Below are 23,006 nucleotides of genomic sequence, written 5' to 3'. Positions count from 1 at the left end.
GTCATATTACAACCAGAGGGCCGAACTGACAACGTGGTATACAGAGAGATCCTTAACAATTAATTTTTTACATATTTTCGTTCAGTCTAAAAATGTTTACTTTTTTATTAATAAAAATATTCAGACAGTATTTCACCGCTGCGAAGCGCGGGTATTTTGCTAGTTGATGATAAATACAATTATATAATTTATCCAAGTTATTGAGTTGTATGATATATGTTTTAAGTATAAAATGTACTATAGGTATTAATATCATATTACATATTTTGTTCATCCAGAATGTGATACAGTGTGCAAAAGTGATCAGGAAGTCTAATAGGATGTTAGGTTACATAGCATGATGCATGGATCCATGTCATAGGAGGTTATGATTAAGATATATAGATCCAAACTTTTACTTTATAAGAAACTTATTAAACATAAATTTTGCACAAATGCTAGAATCTGCAAATACGTGGAATAACCAGCAAGTGTATTTGGACAATAGCTCTTTAGAAACTTCTAGAACATTACTTGAGGCCAATATGGGGAAAGTAAGTGAACAGCCTTTTTGAATGGCTGTTATCATTAAAACTGGTTGAATGCTATATGCATCATATGTAGAATAAGAACAAATAGATATTAAATATTTTGTAAATATTATGTATATATTGTTTTATTTGCCCGCTTTACGGAGGGCAAGTTTAAAATAAAAAAAAAAATCAGTTGTCTTGGTGACAAATGGCATATGTCAGTGGGTGGTCTTATGAAGATTCTCTGATGGGATGCATTTTTTTTAAAACTGAATTTTAAATGGGCTGTTGGTTTAGGTCTCAGTCCTAACTCTCAGATTTTTCCCAAGCGAGTTCCTTACCACACCCATAAACCACATTGAGCAAAAGTAAATGTAAACTGTGGTGATAGTGAACCTTAAAATAAAGTTCACAATGGAAGACAGGATTATGAAATATAGTGTGTTGTAGGAGCAGTACACATATCAGGAATACGAAAGGCTTCTCCCACCCTTAGACAGCATCTTGAAATAAAATCTCATGTTTTTTACTCCCTGCCCAGATGCTCTGTGATCAAAGTGTCCACTGCAGAACAGAATAAGCTGTACCTTTAACAGATGAACTAAAGTCTGCAAAGTTTTAAAACATTTCAAGTGCACAGGATGTAGAGATTTGTTGGTATATAAAATATATATATTTTATGACTAGTAAAAGTAGAGTTTAGCATTGGGAAGAGGATTCTGGTCAAATATTTAAAACATTTTTTGTCATTTTTCAAAAGCTGACAGTGGCTTAGCATGCGGCCCAGTAATTAATGAGTGGATGGCCAGTGTGATGGATAGATAACATCAATTATCTGACATTGATGGATCTATAGAAAAAGCTCTGGGTTCATTTTATGCGATGTACTTTTCCTGAGACTTTGACTTAAAGCTCAGACTGAACTGCTGCAAGTCCAGGATGATAAGTGTTTGGTGTCAGGGTATCAAGATCTAATCCAGGCTCAGGATTTCAGCTGCAAGATGTGCTATCTCACCCTGCGTTGACAGATGTTGTCTATATTCCCTTGAAGGGGGGCTCTTTACTGAGACATATTTCATCATTTTTAAGGATCAAATGAAATGTTCCATGAACCCATTTTATTTTGTTTCAAATGATCTATTACATTTTTGCTGTCATAAAAACTGGAATTTCCATATTGCTTTGAAATGGAATGTCAGACAAAATGTGCTTTAACTCTGTCAGTCCTAAAAGAAATTTACAGAACTGATCCAATTAAATGTATTTTTATTTCATCTCAATGACATTTTCCCCCATTTACTTGATGCTTGTTTCTTCATAATATCATTATGAGACTCCAGCCTTGCACTTCATAGAGGGACCTTTTGTGTGGTCTCAGCCCATCGGTGTGCTCTGACCTGCACTTATGTGGCAAGGCCGAAAAGAAGTCCTACAAGACAAACAGATGAACCAACTTGCGAAAAAATGGCTTCAAAATAATGAGAGCATATAGTCAGGAACATGAACGTTTAAAGTGACAAATGATTCACAATGGGATACCACTGAACTGTTAAACTGTTTATTGGATCTGGTCAACCCAACACAGGTTCAGGGACAGATGGAGTCTACTGTGGTAGCACAGAGCAGAAGGCAGGAAGTAGACCCACCTCCACATCATAAGGCACTCGCACATGCATTAAATGCAAAGGGTCAGTTGCAGTGTGGTCTGAGCTAAGGATGGTCCCGTGCTGGTCTGGTCTTGGTACGCGTTTTCAGTAACAAGAATAACTTTGGGGATTAGCACCATTGCACTCTTCCTCATAGGTGTGGACTAGCAGTGGATCAAGACCAAGGCTAAGCGCAGCTGCAGTGGTCTTCTTGGAGTCAGAGATGGGGAACAAAGTTGCATACTAACTTAGACCTCCTCATGGTCAGGTTAAATGGACATAGTACCTAGGTAATAGTACAAAATGAATTCTGTTATGGACATGTAAAAGCATATATGAAAGTTCAAAAACATGGAAACCATATTTTGGTTTTATATTTGGACTAGAGTATAGCTTGACACTGAATCGCGGAGAAGGGTACAAGAAAAAAAAGATTTGAGAGCGCCAACATTGTGAGAAGGAGGAAGTGGCACACCGGTCCAGGGTGGGTTGTCCCTGCTGAGCACGACAGAGGAGTAGGGAGCAATCAAGTAGGCTCCTATAGATCCTGCATATGCCGAAGATGGCTTAGGAAGATGGAGGACTGGATCCGCACATCATGAGAGAGAGCAAAGGATTGTGGTTAATGGTAATGAGAGCTGAAGAAAGGCACCACAGCTGTCAGCATCTCAGCCTGACTTCAAGAAAGATGCACTAAGCTGGGAGAGATTGAAGTTCAGGACATTTTTATATTTGAATTTTAATGACTGGAATTTTATTTATCTAGCATTTTATCTTCTTCTCAGAGACTAAAACTGCACTGCACTTTTGAACATTGTTTAACCTTGTAGACGATTGTCGCGAATTCGAATCAAACCGCTTGCAGACTGATTGCAGCCGTGGTGGCACATGTATCCCGCTAATGCTGGTTGATGCGTATTCGATACGTTCCATGGATTGTATTGAAAGCGCTTCTCATCCCATCTAGTGGTCGTAGTGGAAACTACAACTGCCTGATGGAAGCGAAGTGTTGTTTCTGTGCGTGTGGATTTTGGCTGCTTACTTCGAGAAATTCTCCACATTTGAGGTAAATTGCGCTAAGATAAAAATACATATAAGCTTATTGTTTTCTTCTATTGCTGATATTTCAGAATAAACTACACGTGATGAAAATTCCGGAATTTATACGGTGTTTTCGCTATGCCGCTTTTTCGCTACATTCGTCAATAACGGCTGCATATGAATAATAATGTATTTAGGTGCAATATCATAGAAATTCAAATTCCTGTGCATAGATTTCAAATGATTTGCATTTTTATCCTAGTTAATTTCTAGAATTAATGTAAAAATAGCATACTGAGATATAAATGCGATTTCTGCCCTTTATTTTGAGGCAGAACTAAATGAACACATCAACTTTCTACAGGAAGCGAGCTGGTGGACTTCAAATCAGGGTTCCACCAGTTGAAAGTGATGACAGCTATCTCAGTGATAGTGAGAATAGCGATGAAGACTACATACCTACACCTTTATCACAAGGTAAGGTTTCTGAAGATGAAAGCAGCAGTAATGAGAGTACTGACAATGAATAAGCTTTTCAAAATCAGGCCAATTATTGATTCACTTCTCCCAAAATTTCATGTTCTCCCACAAGATCAAATGTTGTCTATTGATGAGCCAATGTTGCCATTCAAAGGTAGATCTAGCCTAAAGCAATATATCCCCAAGAAGCCATACAAATGGGGATACAAAATATTTGTGCTTTGTGATACTAAATGCCTGGTGCATTCATTTGACATATTTGCAGGGAAAATAGATCCTGTACCTGGAGAACCTAACATCGCTGCAAGTAGAAACATTGTGCTAAAGCTTGCACAAGTTATTCATGGTGCTCTCAATCGCTTACTGTATTTTGACAACTGGTTTTCTTCCTTGGATTTGTTTGTTGCCCTTGCAAACAAGGGAATACTAGCCCTTGGGACTGTGCAGCAAAGATGCCTGCAAGGGTGCAATTTCAGTGTAGACACTGATATGAAGAAGAAGGGAAAAGGGACATCCATCCATCCATCCATTTGCCAACCCGCTGAATCCGAACACAGGGTCACGGGGGTCTGCTGGAGCCAATGCCAGCCAACACAGGGCACAAGGCAGGAACCAATCCTGGGCAGGGTGCCAACCCACCGCAGGAAGAGGGACATTTGAAGAGAAAAAGGTTGTTGTAGTCAATGTAGAAATAAGAACAGTAAAATGGTGTGATAATAGAGGGGTTATCGTTGCCAGCACTTTTGCCAGTGCCCAGCCTATTTCTAATATAGAAAGATGGGACAGAAAGTCGAAAAAGAAAGTGTCTATAGAATGCCCAAACATCATCAGCCTCTACAAGTTAATGGGCGGATTTGATGCTCGACGCACTAATTGCATATTATCGCATTCACATAAGGTCAAAAAAGTACCATCATAGGTTCTTTTTCATTTTGTTGAAAACAAGAACAACTACTGCTTTTGAGAATTCCATGAATAAGACTGTTTCTCCTCATGTGACTTGTTAATTTCATGACATTCTACTGATTTTTGGAACATTTTTGTAATTTGGATTGTTGACTGGAGGAACTGATCAATAACAGCATCAATAAAATAACCTACATACCGGAGAGTGGAAAATTTGTTTAATTACTATTATACCCTATTATGCCTAATGTCACTAATTTGCATCATACCTAAATTTATATTTAATATATGTGCTATATTCAAATTAACAATGTCCACTTAATTTAGCATCTATTTGACACCAAAAACACAAATAATTATTTTTTTTTATATAATTGTAAATAAAGTCAGGCAACAATTAAAAGCACAAAGCATTTTTGCACTACCTTTGTTGTTATGTGTCCTCACTGTCCAGTCCATCTTGGCCTATGACTTTCTTTGACTATCAATGCTCCGGGTTCAAGGATGTTGTGCCAGCTGCAGGCAACCCAGGCAACACACACTGTGGTGTCATGGTTGAAGCCCTGGGTGGCTCCATCCTCACTGCTGACTCATGGGTGGGTCATGTGACCTGCATCTGGACTGTATGTTAAGGATACAGGATGAGCAGTTGCAGTAAACTTTAGCATTACATTTTATTATAGAAAGGTCCAGAATGAAAAAAGCTGGACCTAAATAAATGTCATCTTATTATCCATGTTACTTCTTTATGCCTAAACTCTAAATGGAAAACAGTCATCACCATAATAGTAAGCAATCTTAAACAAGAATAAAAGAGCAGGTGTTAAAGGAACCTGACAAATCAACCAAAAAAACTGCATTATTGCATTTTCTATCGCTTGTCCAGTTTGTGGATTTTATCCTAGAAAGTCTATTTGCATTTTTCCCCCAAAACATGAAGTGTACACAGAATGATAGCATTAAATTTCTCATTATAATTTGCATTTTGCTTCATGAGAGGCACACCTCTGAGGTTTGCATGTGCATGTTTACACTTTACTGGAGATAACTCTCTTAGAGAGTCTGAAAATGGTAATGCAGTGGTTTGTTGAACATGTCAAGAGAATTTATTCAAACTACTGTTTTGTACCGGACAAGTTTTCTCGGATGTTGTGCTCACATATTTCAACTATTGGCAAAAAAGTAGCTAAAACCAGATTGTCAAAGCCAACTGATTTATAATATTTCAGTCTGCCCTCTCCTGCACAATTTCAGAAATACAAAACACTTCATTAAGGGTAAAAAGAGCATTAAATGTGAAATTGTACAAATTAGGCATATGTGAATCGTGGACCTATCAGGAGCTAAAGCACAGGTATGGAGGAGTTCAAGTAAGGCATGTTCTATCTGCAGCACAAAATTCAAACATTGTTTTTCATACTTCAGTGAATGCGCTTTTCCTTTCGTAACCAATAATGCAAAGGATGACACAGTGACCCAGGAACTCATGTTGCTGCAACACATTGGCAAGGAAGTGAGTTTGATTCCTAGCCTGGACATTTTCTGTATGGAGTGTTCCAAGTAAATTGGTGTAAGAGCAGAATCATAAAAGACTACATTATGTGTTAATTGGGGAATGCATATTAGTCTGGTGCTGAAATAGATAGGCTTAGTCTCCCCATCAGTTCACAAATGACAACATGAGGCTCAGAAAACAGTAGTTAGGCAGATGGATAATAATATTGCGATGAGTGTGGTCCATGGCAACTCAAGTTTTAACAAAATAAGTGTGCGGAAGCGTGATGTAGTTCTTTCAGAGATTAATGGGCCAATCGACTGATGTCATGTGCAGACAAGTGTCGTTCAATCGATTGCCTCATTACCGCTCCAGAGGCTGTAATCAGTGACAGCACAGCTGCATCCCTAGGAGGTGAATAAAGGGGTCTGAGCAGAGAACAATGGGAAAAGGACGTTAAAATGAAAGTAAAAGAAGTAGTAGTATCTGGAAGGAAATGCTGTTTTGAGTAGATGGTTAAGTTTGTGAGCTTGAGGTGGAACAATGGGTTGCTTCTGCTGAGCACTCCAAGGAGCAGGATTGGCCAAGTGCAGGGAGTAGACTCCCACAGACGCCCGAGGAACTGTGGCTTATGGGAGCAGGGAGCAAGGCTCGGCAGACTGGTGGCGAGGACCAGGGACTAGATGTTAAAAGGTTGACTGCTAGAGAGACCTAACGGCGAACTAAAATGATATCAGTTATAGAAGGAAGCACTGTGGCTTTACAGAGAAGGATTCCTGCCATGGATTTTAACTTTGTTTATAGGATTTTCTCAATTCTTGTTTTTAACCAACACAAGAACACCTGTTTTTACAGAGATTAGTTATTTATAGAACACTGTACTTTTACAGTCTGCTTGTTAAATAAAAGCACTTGAACAATTTGCCCCACGCTCTGCTGCATGTGTCCTCATTTGCTTAGCTCATCCCATTTACATTATCAATGGCTCAGGGTTCAAGCTGCCAAAGGTCATGGAGCAAACCCAGACATCACAAATATACTGAGCTTATATTTAGTTAGTGATCCCTCTCCGTCAGAATAGAGAGATGGCACCTATCTATGTGTTTGTTAGGTGGTTATTCACTTGTTATACTAAGGTGACTTTTGTTAATGTAGGCCACTTTGCCAAATGGAATATACTATTCACAGTTGGACTGAAAGCATGATGAGAGTAGAGAGAAACAAAAACCACCTGAATTTTCCTGCACTATTAGAAAACAGTCATTGTATAGACTGGCTCTTCTGTATCGACTGGTTCTTCTGTATCTATTCTAACCAGAGGGTTTTGTTGTAGGTTTTTGTAATTTGTACCATATCTGCACGTTCCATGCACCAGTTATTTCTTTATTACTATAGCATATGAAAACTATTTTCTGCTTTAGCTGTGTGTTCAGCATTTCTTGCCTTGCATTTCCTCTGTCATTCTATATTACATCACAGATCATTGTAGACACGGAACACACATGAAATGTATGCATTTCCAATCACTGTATTTCATTACCTATATAATTCCTTAGAAACACATTGCCAGATAAACACTTCAACACTGACTTCAGCTGTGAGGATTGCAGCAGGACAATGCTTTCATCTGACCAAACTTGGGGGAGATTTAGGGGTTGTAGCAGGCTGCGTCCTGCTAATCAACACATTTGCAAAATAAAAGTGGGCTAACTGTGCAGTGATAAGGAACTATGAGCTTCTTGGTGTATGTCAACAAAATTTAAGGAGTCAAGGGACAATGAAAAAAATCGTTAGCTTCAGGAATTCTAGTGTTACGCTCTGCCAGTACAAAAAACATTGAGATACTTGGCAATTTTAGCAAAGCTAAACTGCACTGCTTGCTAGACACAGGTCTTACTGAATCCATGAATGCTTCTCCTTGGGTATCAACGATAAAAGGAATTTAGTATTTGATTATTTGTGAACCACCATGAGCCTAATGAGGCTGTTATTGTTGACTCTTTTCTGTGGTCATATATTGATGAACTGCTTTCTTAATTATGAGGTTCCACCATAGATCTTGTATGGGGAGAGTTGAGACATAAATGAACTTGAAAAGTGTAATGGATTATTTAATTTATGTCATGTTGGCTATTGGTTAGTGTCTATGTAGGCTGTTCTTCAAAAGGTTTCAGGCAACCCTGACAGCAGGACCAGGTATTCTTCACTGACCACTGTGGTCAGTAGAGGGAGTAGCAGCACCCCAAACCCTAGACACAACTGCACAATACCAAGTCCTGAGTGCAAATAATACATTTATTATTAATAAGGAAATACCTCTAAGCAGGCTTCTCTTCATAATATACAGTAGAGTTTCTCAGTCCTGTATATTTCCTTCTCATTCCACTCTTTTCAACAAGCCTTGTCGACCATCTCCATACTCCAAGTCTCTAGGCCAAGTGGAGAGCTTTCTTATAACTCTGGACCCAGTAATACTTCCTCTAGGCCAGGTAGAACATCGACAGCTCCCCCTGGTGGACCCCACAGAACCCCACAGGGCAGACCCATGAGATTTTGTGTGTAGCTTCTAACTGGTGGGATGAACAGACCATCTACTTTTCAACTTCTGACTCCCCGAATGTGTTTCAATTTCTGTATAACTGATAGTGGCTTTGTTAGGTTCTTGTATCCACGGAAGTGTAACTCGACTCATATTTTGTTCCGAGCTCTTCACATGTGATGATTGATTTTATACTCTGGTCCTGGAACACTTACTCCTTCTTAAACAGGCCCACAGCCTGAATATACTTATGCTGACAGCTTTTATAAGTCGTTTTGGGTAAAAGCATCTCCTAAGCAAGTAAATGTAGATACCGTTGCCTGGTAGGTGGACAAATGGCCTTAAGTAGATTTCAAGGCGAAAGACAGATATAAAAACAAGTAGACATGCTGTTGTATGTCAAGATCAAATATGACCATGAAGGGCCAACAGACATTTCTTGATTTTGTATTTCTCCCTAGCACACTTTCATTGCACATTTGTAAAATTAAAACCCCTAACTGAAGTTATTTTCTTTTTGTCTGGCGATACCAGTTTAACTGCTACTGCTTCAGAAAAATCAGAAGATAGTCCACCAGGGACTTTCCATGGAGATGAAAGAGAAGCTCTGGGTGAACTTCTTCAGCATTTACTAACTGACCACAAACTGCCTGTTTGCATTTGTATATCCCTGTCAACTCAAAGGATGTGATCATGGGTGGAATAAACCTCCATTGTCTTCTAGTGGCCAATCTAGGTCATGGCCTGAGAGAGAGAGAGAGAGAGAGAGAGAGAAAAACCAGACCATAAGGCTCCAGGGGCTTTTACACTCCTCTCCTGTCCTACTGAAAGTCCACTTAAGAGCCGTGACAGTTTTCAGGATTCCTGGTGAAGTCTAAACAGAGAGTGTCATGAAAGGAATGAGAATAGGTGTGTAGGTTTACAGGGATTATCCCAGATGGAGACCAATGACATCAAAATATCATCTACCACACACCTGATCTGAGAACTGAAATAGCTTCAAAGTGCAGTCCAGCTTCGTTTAGTGCACACAATATTAACTTTGTGGCATCTACAAATGAAAATTAGTTTTTGAGACTGGTATTCCACACGCTACTACAATTTGAAAATTCCATTTTGGGTTCCAGGAAGAGAGCCGAGTTCCCATTCATCACATTAGCATACTGATTGCTGATCAAATATCCACTGACGTGACTCTCCTGTGACAGCCTTATTCGAAGTGCCTCAGGGCGGCAATTTCTTTAAGATGTTAGGGAGCTATGAAGACACCACAATAGAAAGCCATTGATGTGTCCCTTCCTTCATTTTCACCTCACCTGGGTCTCATTTTGCTGGGGCTGCCCCAGAATCTTTAAACCTGCTGTTTGCAGGCCTATACTTTCCCACATTCGGTTTTTTATCAAATGCTTTTTCGTCATTCCTAAAGCAAACAAACTCTTTTCCACTTCCTTGGTATGACTCAAGGCACAGAATTTAATAGAGATTTTTAAACTCCTAAAGGGTATAAAAAAAGATAAAGCATGTTTTTTTTATCATTCAGAGGAAACAGGAACTTTATGAAGTGCAGTGGAATGAAGCAGATTGAGGACAGTTAAATAGCAGATATTAATCACTTAGAAGCATCAGATGTTTTTAAACCCAGCCTGGCCTCAAAGTTTGTGCCATTTCAGTGGTTTTGTGCGGTCTATAAAATTAGCCCAAATTTTAAAACAAACCAGAAACTGAATTCATCCATTAGTCCTTTTGTTTTTTCTCTTCCTTGTGCCCTTTTACCTTGTTAAAATGACTAACAAATTCATTAATCACTTGATTGGTTCATTAATTGATTAAATGATCACTCATCCTCCTACTTAATCACAACTGGTTAATTAACTAATTAGTCAATTAATTCATTCATTAGTACAATTAGTGTATTGGCATACAGGGTTCTGGCATGATGCCATGACATTTAATCACCATTCAGGCTTATCAAAACCTGTTGCCTGAGCCCTTCTTAAACATTTCTACAGTATTATCTCTTCATCCATATGTCTGTCCATTTCTATTTTATTTTTGAAGCATCCAGTTTTACTGCCATCCGCAGCCCTGGGACAGAGTTCTATGATGAGCCACTACTCAAAAGCCACCCACTTTTACAAAAGGAAACACCTCTGAGAATTGACAGTGACCACTGCTCATTGTAATGTGTCAGCTAGCCAAGCACAGAGGAGCTGCCCAAGATCAGCCCAGAGCCCACCGATAAGGTCACTGGGCTAATAAAAGGAACTACTTAGTATACAGTCAGTGGTGCTGAGCAGGAGGACTGAAAGGAGAGCTGAAGAAAGAATGATAGGACAGCCCAGAGAGTGGAGATTCAGCAGGAACAGATCTCAAAAGTTTCTGTGGTTTTACTGTATTCCAGTGGTTTTTACGACATTCTCTCTATGGATAGAGCTGATTTTTACTGGTAATACCCGAAACAGGAGAAAATAAGGCCAATCCATGGCATGAACATCTAGTGGGAGCGGGAATTGCCAGGGACTCTGCAATGTGATATTATGCCAACATTTGGGTCAAAATGCAAAAATATTTCTTTTTGAAATAGATTAGCTACTGTGATTTCATTTTGCAGTATAATGCAGTTCATTCCCTTTTTATGGGACTGAAGTTAATTTTAAAAATCATACCCAAAAGCCAAAAATGTTAACTTGTCCTACCTAACTAAAGAAACCTTAGACTCAATCCTTTATATTTTTAGGTAGTTTATAGTTTTTTAGGAGTGAAATTAGATTTCAAGTATCTCAGCATTCTCCAGAGTAAGAGTGGGAAAATTACTGTACATAAAGCAACCAGATTCCTTACTTTAAAACCATGTTGCACATTCAATTATGTGAAATTACTTTTGATTCATGAAAATTCAGCTTTTGTAACAGTCATGTCTGGATTTTGGCTACAGTACTCCTTCAGATTATTTTCTGGTCTCACACAATAGAAAAGACACGGGCTCAAAGGCTGGGGTAACAGCCCAGTAAACCCTGTTTAATGATAGCCAAAATAAAGAGGTTTTAAAAGTAAAATTGCAACCACTATGGTGTTAACTTTAAAATAATCTGGGAATATAGGGGCTCTGTCTCTCTCCAGCAGGGCCTATAATGAATGCCAGTTAGCATATCGAATAAACAGCAGTTAGCATACCGAATAAACAGCATTTATCCTGGAAGGGACAGCACTCCTGTAACTTTTGGGATATACCTAACTAACATAATCAGCATAAGCTTTGAGAGGCTTTGAGAGGTGTGGCAGACGACCAGGGATCCTACCCCACTGGGACGCCTGGAGGAAGGACAGACCGGGAAAGTAGCACTACTCTTCCCTGGGCGCCTGGACAGTCCTAGAGCCCTGGAGGACAGCACTTCTGCCACACTGGGGCGTGCTGCCGGAAGTTAGTCATCGTGCACCGGGTCGGGTGGAAGAGGACAGATCTGTAAATAGGGTAAATAAAGCGTGTGTGTTGTGGACATTTTGGTGTTGTGTCTGTCTGTGGCCGGGCTATCTTTTACATGTCATCCCAGATGGGACTCTCTGCCTGTTTCAAGGCAGAGACCCAGTAGAACCAATTTGTAAAGTAGCCCGGCACAGCAGCACGAGACACACACGGTTTTGGTGCGGTGCAAGGTGTGCACGCTCCCCCAACACACACACACGTTTACGCAAGCAGCGCAGTCCTATTCTTAGAAGAAACCGCACCTCCTGGATTGTTGAGATGGCCAGGCACGGCCTAACGTTAGTGGGTGGCCCGAAGAAGCCCGTCGCCGATGAAAGGACCAGCGGGCCTAAAGAACCGGGTGCCTACCTCATAGGGGGAAACCATCCCGGAAGCGTTTGGCTGGCCGGAGGACGTCGCTCCGGGAGCCGACAGCGTGGCGAAGTCCGAGGAGGACGGGAGCCTGCTCTTGCGAAGAAGATCCTGGTTTGTAAAGGAGCACCTGGAGTCCCAACCAATGGGGAGTGGCCTGAGAGAGCAGGCTGTGGCTAAGTGCCTGGAGGTTCTTCATCACGCAGGTATGGGTGGTGAAGGGTGTGTGCCAGCCCCCTGCGGGCAACGTAATGCAATCAGGGGCAGTGTACCTTCTCCCCTCACCAGAAGAGTACCTGACAGAATCTACGCGTGGGGCACAGCATTTGAGTCGCTCCCGGCTGGCAGGTGAGGGCACGCGGAATGCGAGTTCCCTGCTGACTGATTTAATGACTGTGCTTGTGGCCATACGGGAGCTGGAGGAGGTCGCTTTTCCAGGTTAACCGCGTCCTCCGAGATACAGTGGAGAAAATGCAGGAGAAGGCGATCGTGCCTCTGAAGACACTACAGGAGTGGGCAGAGTGGCGCGGCGCGGCGCTGGATTCTCCAGCCGGAGAGACGTGGCGGTACAGGTAAGTGGGACCTGTACCGTAAATGAAAGAGGAGGGCTGCGCGAAGGGGTGCCGGTATCGTTTCACTCCGGTTGCCAAGTAGCCAAGTCTACTACAGTGGACGCAGGGCGAGTGGCCGATCATGCTGAAGGGGCAAACTCGGGGGAGATACGTGCGATGAGCTGGATGGCGAGTGCCAGTTGCAAAAGCACACTACTCCAAAAGCCGGCGGCAACCTCACTCAGGTGCACAGGGGCACAGACATTGCAGGGTCTCTTTTCATCCCATAAGGAGACCCAGACCATCATTGCGCCCCAGAGTGAAAGGAGGAGGAACCGGAGACAGAGGACCAGACCTCCGACAAGGGGCAGACTGGGCATGTGCACCCATCTGCAGTTGAGAGTTGCCCTCTGCAGGTGCATAGGGAAGCCCCAAGCCTGGTTGGGGATAAGGCGAAGCACAGAGACCTGTCCTGTTTCCCCATGTCTGGAGGGCTGTTCCTACAATCTAGCACTACATATTACATAATGTTGCTACACTGAATGGAAAAGGTACAGCTTTCCTAAGCCTGGCCCTCCTTTTCCACTCTCTTGACCTTTTTCTAAATTAAACACACAAGATACTTGGAGTGCAAACACAAAGGGGAAGCCTTTCCTTTTTTTATTTATTTTTTTTAATTATTTTGATTGTTAAGACTGAATGGCCAGGATCCAGCTCACCTAAAATCTGAGGAGAAATAAAATATTGTTGGATATTTTGATATTTTTAACTTCTATTAAAAGGAAATAAAAAACCTAACCTTGGGGCTTGCCCTTCAGAGCTGTGGAGGAAAACAAACATGTAAGGTAATTCATGTTTCGGTGTTAATCACAGCTTCAGTTTCAGCTACAACTTCTCTGCTTTGTCCTCTCAGTATTTTACATCTTGTTCTCAACTCATAACATGAACATTTTATGTCTTTTAGTTCTTGACTTTGTCTACAGTTTTAGCATCTTGTTTTTGGTGATGACATATTGTTGCAGAAAATACTCAGTAGATAAAGAAGAGCCTTGAGCCATCATTACAAATGAATTCCAAAATGGATGCTCTTTTCCTTTCATTAAGCCATGTCATGTGAACAGCAGCATTCTCTATAGTATGACTGGTTAATCCAATTCCTTAAAATATTTTTGATCATTTACAGAAGATGTGTGTGTGTGTGTGTATATATATATATATATATATATATATATATATATATATATATATATATATATATATATATATATATATATATATACCAATAAACAGCATATTCTATTAAAATCCCTTATACCATTAAGTATTAAGTCACAAATTAGTTATTCATATTAAAAGTATTAAGCAAATGTTTCATTCATAGAAGTGAGACTTTTAATATGTAAAGTATACTGCTCAAAAAATTAAAGGAACACTTTTTTATAGCGTCAAGTCAATGAAATGCCTGGGATATTGATCTGGTCAGTTAAGTAGCAGAGGGGGTTGTTAATCAGTTTCAGTTGCTTTGGTGTTAATGAAACTAACAACAGGTGCACTAGAGGGGCAACAATGAGACGACCCCGAAAACAGGAATGGTTTAATAGGTGGAGGTGTCTTTTCTGGCTGTTTTTTTCAGTAGTTTTGCATTTAGCTACGGTCAGTATCGCTACTGGTAGCATGAGGCGATACCTGGACCCTACAGGTGTTACACAGGTAGTCCAACCTCTCCAGGATGACACATCAATATGAGACACTACCAGAAGGTTTGCTTCATCTCCCAGCACAGCGTCAAGGGCATGGAGGAGAATCCAGGAGATAGGCAGTTACTCTAGGAGAGCTGGACAGGGCTGTAGAAGGTCCTTAACCCATCAGCAGGACCGACATCTGTTCCTTTGGGTAAGGAGGAAAAGGATGATCAGAGCCAGAGCCCTACAATACGACTTCCACCAGGCAACTGGTGTGAATGTCTCTGACCAAACAATCAGAAACAGACCTCATGAGGTTGACCTGAGGGCCCGACGTCCTCTGGTGGGCCCTGTGCTCACTGCCCGGAACCGTTGAGCTCGATTGGCATTTGCCACAGAATACCAGAATTGGCAGGTCCACCACTGGCACCCTGTGCTTTTCACAGATGAGAGCTGGTGCACCCCGAGGACATGTGACAGACATGAAAGGGTCTGGAGAAGCTGTGGAGAATGTTATGCTGCCTGTAACATCGTTCAGCATGACCAGTTTGGTGGTGGGTCAGTGATGGTCTAGGGAGGCATATCCATGGAGGGACGCACAGACCTCTACAGTCTAGACAATGGCACCTTAACTGCCATTAGGTATCGGGATGAAATCCTTGGACCCATTGTCAGACCCTATGCTGGTGCAGTGGTTCCTGGGTCCCTCCTGGTGCACAACAATACCCGGCCTTATGTGGCAAGAGTATGCAGGCAGTTCCTGGAGGATGACGGAATTTATACCATTGACTGGCTCCCACGCTCGCCTCTGGGACATTATGTTTCGGTCCATCCGACTCCGCCAGGTTGCACCTCAGACTGTCCAGGAGCTCTGGGATGCCCTGGTCCAAATCTGGGAGGACTTCCCCCACGACACCATCTGTCATCTCATTAGGAGCATGCCCAGACATTGTCAGGCATGCATACAAGCATGTGTGAGCCATACAAGTTACCGAGTACGATTTGGAGTTGCAGCAAAATGGACTAGCCTGCCACATATTTTTTTACTTTGATTTTCGAGGTGTCTTTGAATTCAGCCCTCTGTAGATTGATAATTTTCATTTCCATCAAATGATGTGGCATCCTTTCGTTCCTAACACATTACCCAGTCCATAGCAGTATAGATAACCAGCAGGATTTTTTTCCTATTGAGATCTGATGTGTTTTCAAAATGTTCCTTTAATTTTTTTTGAGCATTTATATATTAGAGAACAAAATATAAAGTATACTGTAAGACCTCATCTTTTAATTTAAACATGTGGTTATAAATGTCAGGATGTCCTAGTTAGACACAGTTTCAAGTACATTTCTCTAACACACATCTTCTGGTTAACAACCTCTAGTAATTTAACTTTGCTTACTCTTCAGCACTTCAGTTTTTGACACAGATGTCTAACAGATCCTCACTAAAATTTCTCAAACGCATGCATATCTCCAGGTTCGGTTATCGCCACTTCTGAAGTTTCCCAAATTCTGTTTGTACTAGCAGGCAATTCATGGAGGTCAGGAGGAACTAAAAGCAAATGTGTGGTCCAGCAGATCCTCTCTGGAATTATTCAACTGGCACAACATATATGCAAAGTTTTGCAATGGTGTGACCATCTTGGTTAAGAACCACTAATAAAGTTGGTCGCAAATACCGTATTCGTTTTCTGGTCCCCAACCACTGAGCACCTATCAGAACTTTGTTATTTGTTTGGCCATAAGAAAAACTACTAAGCATTCTGCTTGCCTTTCTAAACCAAGAACCATTTTCCTTTCACTTATGCACCCCTGTTCCTGTCCATCCACAATCAAACTGCATGGTCTCTCCCAATATTTCTGTCTCTCCCCCCAATCCATTGAACAAATTTGCTCTCCTGTCTACTTGAAACATTTCTTTTTAAATCATCCATGACATGGCAATGAGGTCCAGAACAACTGAAGAATATCACTCAGAAAATCACTACAGGGTGGGAACACGTCCTCCGCTTTAATGTTATCAGCTTGCCTGAAAGTACAATACTGTTTAATATTCAATGTTAAGAAAATCTACAAAGAAGTGCTCAGAAAATGTCCAAAGAGTTTGTAGCAATTAAATATCAATATTACTTTTGTGTGCAAGTACTCTTAAAGGCAAGGCCAGAAAAAGACAAGATGATGAAAGCATAGGCAGAAAAGTCAATATTAGGAAAAGCATGAATGAAAGGCACAATATTCAAGACCACGACTCTTCCACACCAAACTCTTTAATAGGATGGAAAAGGCCAATAGAGGGGCAGCAGCACATGAAAAGTGGAGTGAGAGTGGGGTTCAGCACAATAGCCAATAACCTCCATGTGAATTTCTGAAGTTAACTGGATGGGCTATAGTTATGTAAATCATTTGGTCTGGTGCCCAGTGATAGTGGGGCTCTTATGCTAGTACTCTTATGATCAGATTGTGAGGCCAGGTACACCAGTAGATATTTTGTATGTAAGCTTTAAAGCAGGGGTGTTGAACTCCAGGCCTGGAGGGCCACAGTGGCTGCAGGTTTTCATTCGAACACTTTTCCCAATCAGTGACCAGTTTTCACTGCTAATTAACTCCTGTTCCCTTCATTTTAATAGCCCTGTTCTTAGGATTCATTCCTCTGAATTGATTTATTCTTCATTAAACGGCAGCCAAACAGAAATGAAGCATGAAACGAGCCAACAGATGACCAGCTAAATCGGGGCTTCAGACTCCAACCAGTTTCACAATGAGAAGCAGATTCTTGCTGTTAAACTCATTATTTAATTCCATGGCTTGTTGATGCTCTCATTCTGCCACAGCACACATTTCCAGAACTACTGTTTTTTCTGTTTTTTCTAAGACCACCCTTACAATGTTTTGGTGAGCTGAGAGATCAGCCTTACTGAGACCTCCACCTTTCTTTATTTTCACATATTTTGTGATAGGCACAAGTGAGCTGGTCATATGGATTCTTGTTTTATGTCTCGTTTTTGTTTGGCTGCTAATTATGAAAAAGTAAGCAACTAAGGGGCCTGAGTCAAGGTAATTAAAAATTAAGGCAAAAGAAGGTAATTAGCAGCAAAAACTGGTCACAAATTAAGAAGATGGTTAGAATGAAAACCTGCAGCCACTGCTGCCCTCCAGGACCGGAGTTTGACTCCCATGCTTTAAAGTGTCAAATAATACTTTCAAAAAAACAGAAATGTGTTTGAAGTGGGGTAATCATTTCAATTTTCCCCAATGTAAAATAAACAGGCCGACTTCTTATCTGCACCGACTGCTTAAAGCCATTCCATATTGCGCTGCAAGCATGTAAAATCATAGGCAGCAAGGCTAATGTTTCTGAATGACCAAATAATTAAGTCTTGAAAGCTCAGCTTCAATGAAAACCAGCCGAGTCAGTGGGCTACAAGGACCAGGTTTACAGCTGACTACATTAAATAACTTCCCAACATGCTGGAATCATTTGTTCCCCAAAGCACATATATTTAGGCTTCCTTTCAGCAACTCATTGAGTTGTGAACCTCAGCCAAGCTTGGATACACTGTGATCAGAAAGGTGGTGTGATGACATATGCAGTGCACACTAAGTACACTTCTGCACAGATGATGATGAGCATCATTGGAATTTAAATGTCTTTGCCTCAAAGAAACAACTTGAAGAAGAGGAAAATGTAAAAAGGAAATGAGTCCTTGAGGAGCTATTGATCAACATGTACTGTGAAGAAAAACAATAAAGTAGTGTTACTAGAGGGCAAAGATAAAGGATAAGAGAAAAAGAAAAAAAAAGCAGTGGCTCAATAAAATCACAGTGTACTGCATATTTTAGAAACAAAAATTGACAAAGGCCTAACCAGTGACAATGAATCTCTACGATTTACAGTTATGGGATCAGATAAATGAGGACACTGTCCGACAGGGCAGGTCCAGACAGTTTGGCTGCATCATAATTTTTATTACAATCATGCTGTTTTCATTACAGAGTTGCATGGAGCCCAATTACAATAAGGTAGGTGCAAAGAAGGAAGCATTACTATGTGTCAGGCAAAACTCCATCATACCAGCCAAATTTGAACCAGTAATTAACCTTATTGACAAGTCTTAAGAAAAGGCTCTTGTGTACATGGGAAGACTGTGTGAACTCCACATAGGTGGCTAGGCTGAGAATTAAATCCACATCTGTGGAGTTATGATGCAGCAGACTAAACCTCTTGTAAATTCTACTTTATATATGTGAATGTTCCAGAGCTTCTGTAAAGGAATTGATGCATGAAGAACAACATATATAAAACAAATGGAGTAAAACCTGCAGTTAGGGTTGTCCTGAGCCCTGGAGCCAGTGGGGTTTGCTTTTTTTTATTATCTTGATCAAGTTAATCAAGAACCGAAGACCACCATTCCACCCTGGGGAGAATCCAACTACTGTAAATACACCAAAGGCCAGGCCAAGAATCTGGGCCTTGCAGTTGGGAAGCATCAAATGTAACCACTGGACAAAAGGACTAATGTGCCACACTTGTCATTATTTTATGAAGTAAATGGAACAAAAGTGTTCTAACCTCATTTTTACAGCCACTTTATTTTTTTTTACTCATGTGCAGCATTACATAAAAGCCCTGAAGCAGGTTTACAGGCTTAAAGAACCCTAAGGTGATTTCATTGTTTATCTGCCCAAACAGAGGACAATGTAAGAGTTATTTTCCAATTCCTATACCTCCATCTGTTATCTAAACTACTCATGGGGACACAGAGACAATGTTGAATCTCTTATTGCCCAAGATGCCTTTGGGATATGGGAGAAACCAAAAATTCCCTGAAGAAAATTATGAGAACATGGGGAAAACACACAAACCCTGAACATATTCATGACCTATCACTACACACCACACTACAATGCCACCTCATTAGAATATTGTCATTATATACATTTTAAAACAGATATGAAGGGCACATTAGAAAAGGTAATCCCACTTAATTGCCTTTTAGTACCTTATCAGTGGAAATATTAACCAATCTTCTTCCTTGCCCTTTGGTTTAAATAATGAAGACTTAGTGTGAAAATGTCTCATGGATTGCAGAGGACATCTGCAGTGCCCTTGAAGGGGGTTGCTTTGTCAGGTGTTTAACAATTTTTGTTATTTGATAAGATTATACAAATTAAAGGTAAGGTAAAGAAGTAATAAGTAATTAATTCAAAGTTCTAATCATGACTTTGCATTGGCAATAAATTCTAAAATTAAAACAGCCGCCTCTTAAAATGTATTTGAAAGGCCTACAAACAAGAAACAGTAAGTTATCATTACGTTTATTCAATCAAACCATGCTCTTTCTACCATCCTCTGAACAAAAAGAAAAATTGTGCTACATTCCGTTTCATCATGGTTTAACTATTACATAATTTGCCTTCTTTTCTACTTCCTCAGTATTCTTATTGTGTTTTCACACAACATGCCACATAAAGCTAGTAAGGCGGAGTGCTGACTGTTATCATGACCTTAGTGATGCTATACAGTTGAACAGTACTGTTTTCTTCCCAAAACACAAGTATTTGCTCTGACAAAATAATATCATCAGTTTATTTCAGATTTATTGTAGCATATACACCATGCAATGTAATTCCTATTTGCACACTTAACCTAACACTCACCACACTGTCACTGTACTTCTTCAGTGCCCAAATCTTGTTTGTAGGCTATGTAAAACTGTAACATTACAAAATGTAATAGGTAGTAAGGAGCAAAACTGATCAAATTTTAGCATCAACTGCAAAGGAAATTTTCATTTTTGTCCAAAAAAGGTTGAGGACAAAATGCTACAGCTGCGGTCCTCCTATTTAAACTTTGTGCGGGGCACAGTCAAGGCCTCCCTCCTCCCATCAGCCCAAGTGCGATTCTTCTGCCTGATGGGAACTGTAGTCTTTGAATCAGCGCCGTTGCAAGGTTGCAAATGAAATGAAAATACAGGGGAGAAAGTTTATAAACAGTATACTTAACACCATTCTTTCTGGGTCAATGGCGCAAAATTCACTGGTTTCGAAACTACAATTTTCACTTTATCGAAAGAATCGTGAAACAAAATTAAATTTCACTGGCTTTGTCTAATTATAGGCTAAACATAGCAAGGGCAGCCCCTCAATTCTGCAGTCAATAGCTGTTCTTATTTGACATGTAAACTCACAAGCGGTGTGCTAACGATTCTTCTCCTGGGTCACTAAAAGAAGATGACAACATGGAAGTGACCGTTTTCCCAAACTCCATCTCCTGTGAGTCCAACAAATTATTTCCCAAAAGAGACGCACTAACTCCACATGTTTCACAGCATGTACGTTTTATAGTAGGTTCAGAAACCAAAAAAAATATGCCTCCGTTGACTCAACAAAATACACCTTTGTGTTCTCCATCTGGCTCAGAATGATTCACTTTTTATTATAGGTTTATGGAGTCATTCTTGTTGCATGTACAGACTACTGTGAAATTCTTACTTGCATTTGTAAATCAAGATGCAACACATGTTGATCTGTAGTTGGTTAACTGGCAGGAAACAAACAGTACAGATAAGAGGAGAATGCCCCATGTGAAGGGAGGTGACCAATGGAGTTCATCAGGGTTCTGTCCTTGGACCATTCTAGATTTCCGATTTATATTAATGACATTGATTTGGGTATAGTTAGCAAACTTGTCAAACTCACAATGGCAGACACTAAGGGGGCAACAAAAGGAATTCATAAAGACTTTCACAAGCTTCAGAACTGGGCAAACACTTTGAAAATGCAGCTTCACGTAGAAAAACGTAACGTGCTACACATGGGCAACAGGAACATCACAAGACGGGAGACACTGTCCTAAAAGAAGTAACCTTTAAAAAGTATTTAGGGGTTTTTATGCCACAAAGTCCTCATTGTCTAGGCAATTTTCTGAAGCAGTTAAAAAGGCAAAGAAAATGTTGGGTTATAGTGTAAAAACCATTGAATACAAACCGAGGGACATTGTGTGCAGACTATATAATGCACTAGAAAGTCCATATCTAGAGTATTGTGTGCAGTTCTGTACCCCATGTTACAATAAAGACATAGCAGCACATGAAGCTGCGCAGATGAGAGCAACCAAGTGCATCGTAGGACTTAAGGACATGTCCTGCTCTGACAGACTCAAAGAATTAAACCCATTTTGTCCCAAACAGAGGCAACTATGTGGTAACCTATTCCAGGTATTTAAAATCCTCAAAGACATTGATAAAGTAGATCCAGATCCAGCAAAATTCTTTCCGCTTAAGAGTGAATCACAAACTCAGGGACATCAGGGAAAGTGAATTTAAAACTGAAGCTGTTTACGCAAAGAGTTGTGGGTCTCTGGAACAAACTACTGAGACAGGTAGTTGAAGCAGAAATCTTCACAATCTTTAAGAAGAATTTGGACTCTGGAGATATGGGGACAGCTGGGCTATTAGCTAAATAAACAAGCCTTGTGGACTGCATGGTTTCCTCATGCGTGTCAAATTTATGATGTTCTAACATATCAACACCCTCCAGTGTCAAGATTAGAGATTATAACAACCTTACCTCAAAATTTTCTGTCTTCCTTACATAAAAAAAATCTCAGAACATTTTCATCAACGGCAGACATAGAATTTCTAGGCCTCTGAAGACACCAATTCTGTTATTCCAAATCAACGATGATATCATACCATCTTCAATTTTACAAAATGATTTTGTAAATTAAACATGGTTATATTTATAAAAAAACATCTTTTCGAAGAAACTTAATTTTAAGGAAATTAATTCTTTAAACTCCTTAAGAAATCATTTTTATTATGGAAGCTGAAAGATTTCTTATTTAATATTTTATCTTGTATATGTTCAGTTTCCCTTATTTTTTATGTAAGGAAAAAAAAAACGAGGCCTTCAAGTGGCAGTGTTGTTTGTTATAAGAGCTAATTTAATATCCTTTTGTTGTGATTGTCACACATTGAAACATTTATTGATCTTTTGCTTTATTCATAGCATATTCATGCCTTAAATTTATTTAATCTACCAGCAAATCCCCATTTGTCATTCTAGACAGTCTTGCTTTGCAGACAGCATAAACAGATTTCCATGCTGAAAATTACAATAAACAAGATATGCTTCTTTTGCTGCTTGCTGAAAGAAATTCTGATGCCACTTAACAATTAAAGCACACAATAAAAATGGTAACACCAGAGGAAGGTCACGTATAGCTACATTAAATCATTTTAATTTAGTGCAGTAATGCAATTAAACTGAGACTTCACATCGATACAATACAATTGCAACAATGTAGGATTAAAATGG

The sequence above is a fragment of the Polypterus senegalus genome, chromosome 8, assembly GCF_016835505.1.
Source record: "Polypterus senegalus isolate Bchr_013 chromosome 8, ASM1683550v1, whole genome shotgun sequence".
Lineage (NCBI taxonomy): Eukaryota > Metazoa > Chordata > Cladistia > Polypteriformes > Polypteridae > Polypterus > Polypterus senegalus.
Note: the sequence above shows the minus strand (reverse complement) of the source record.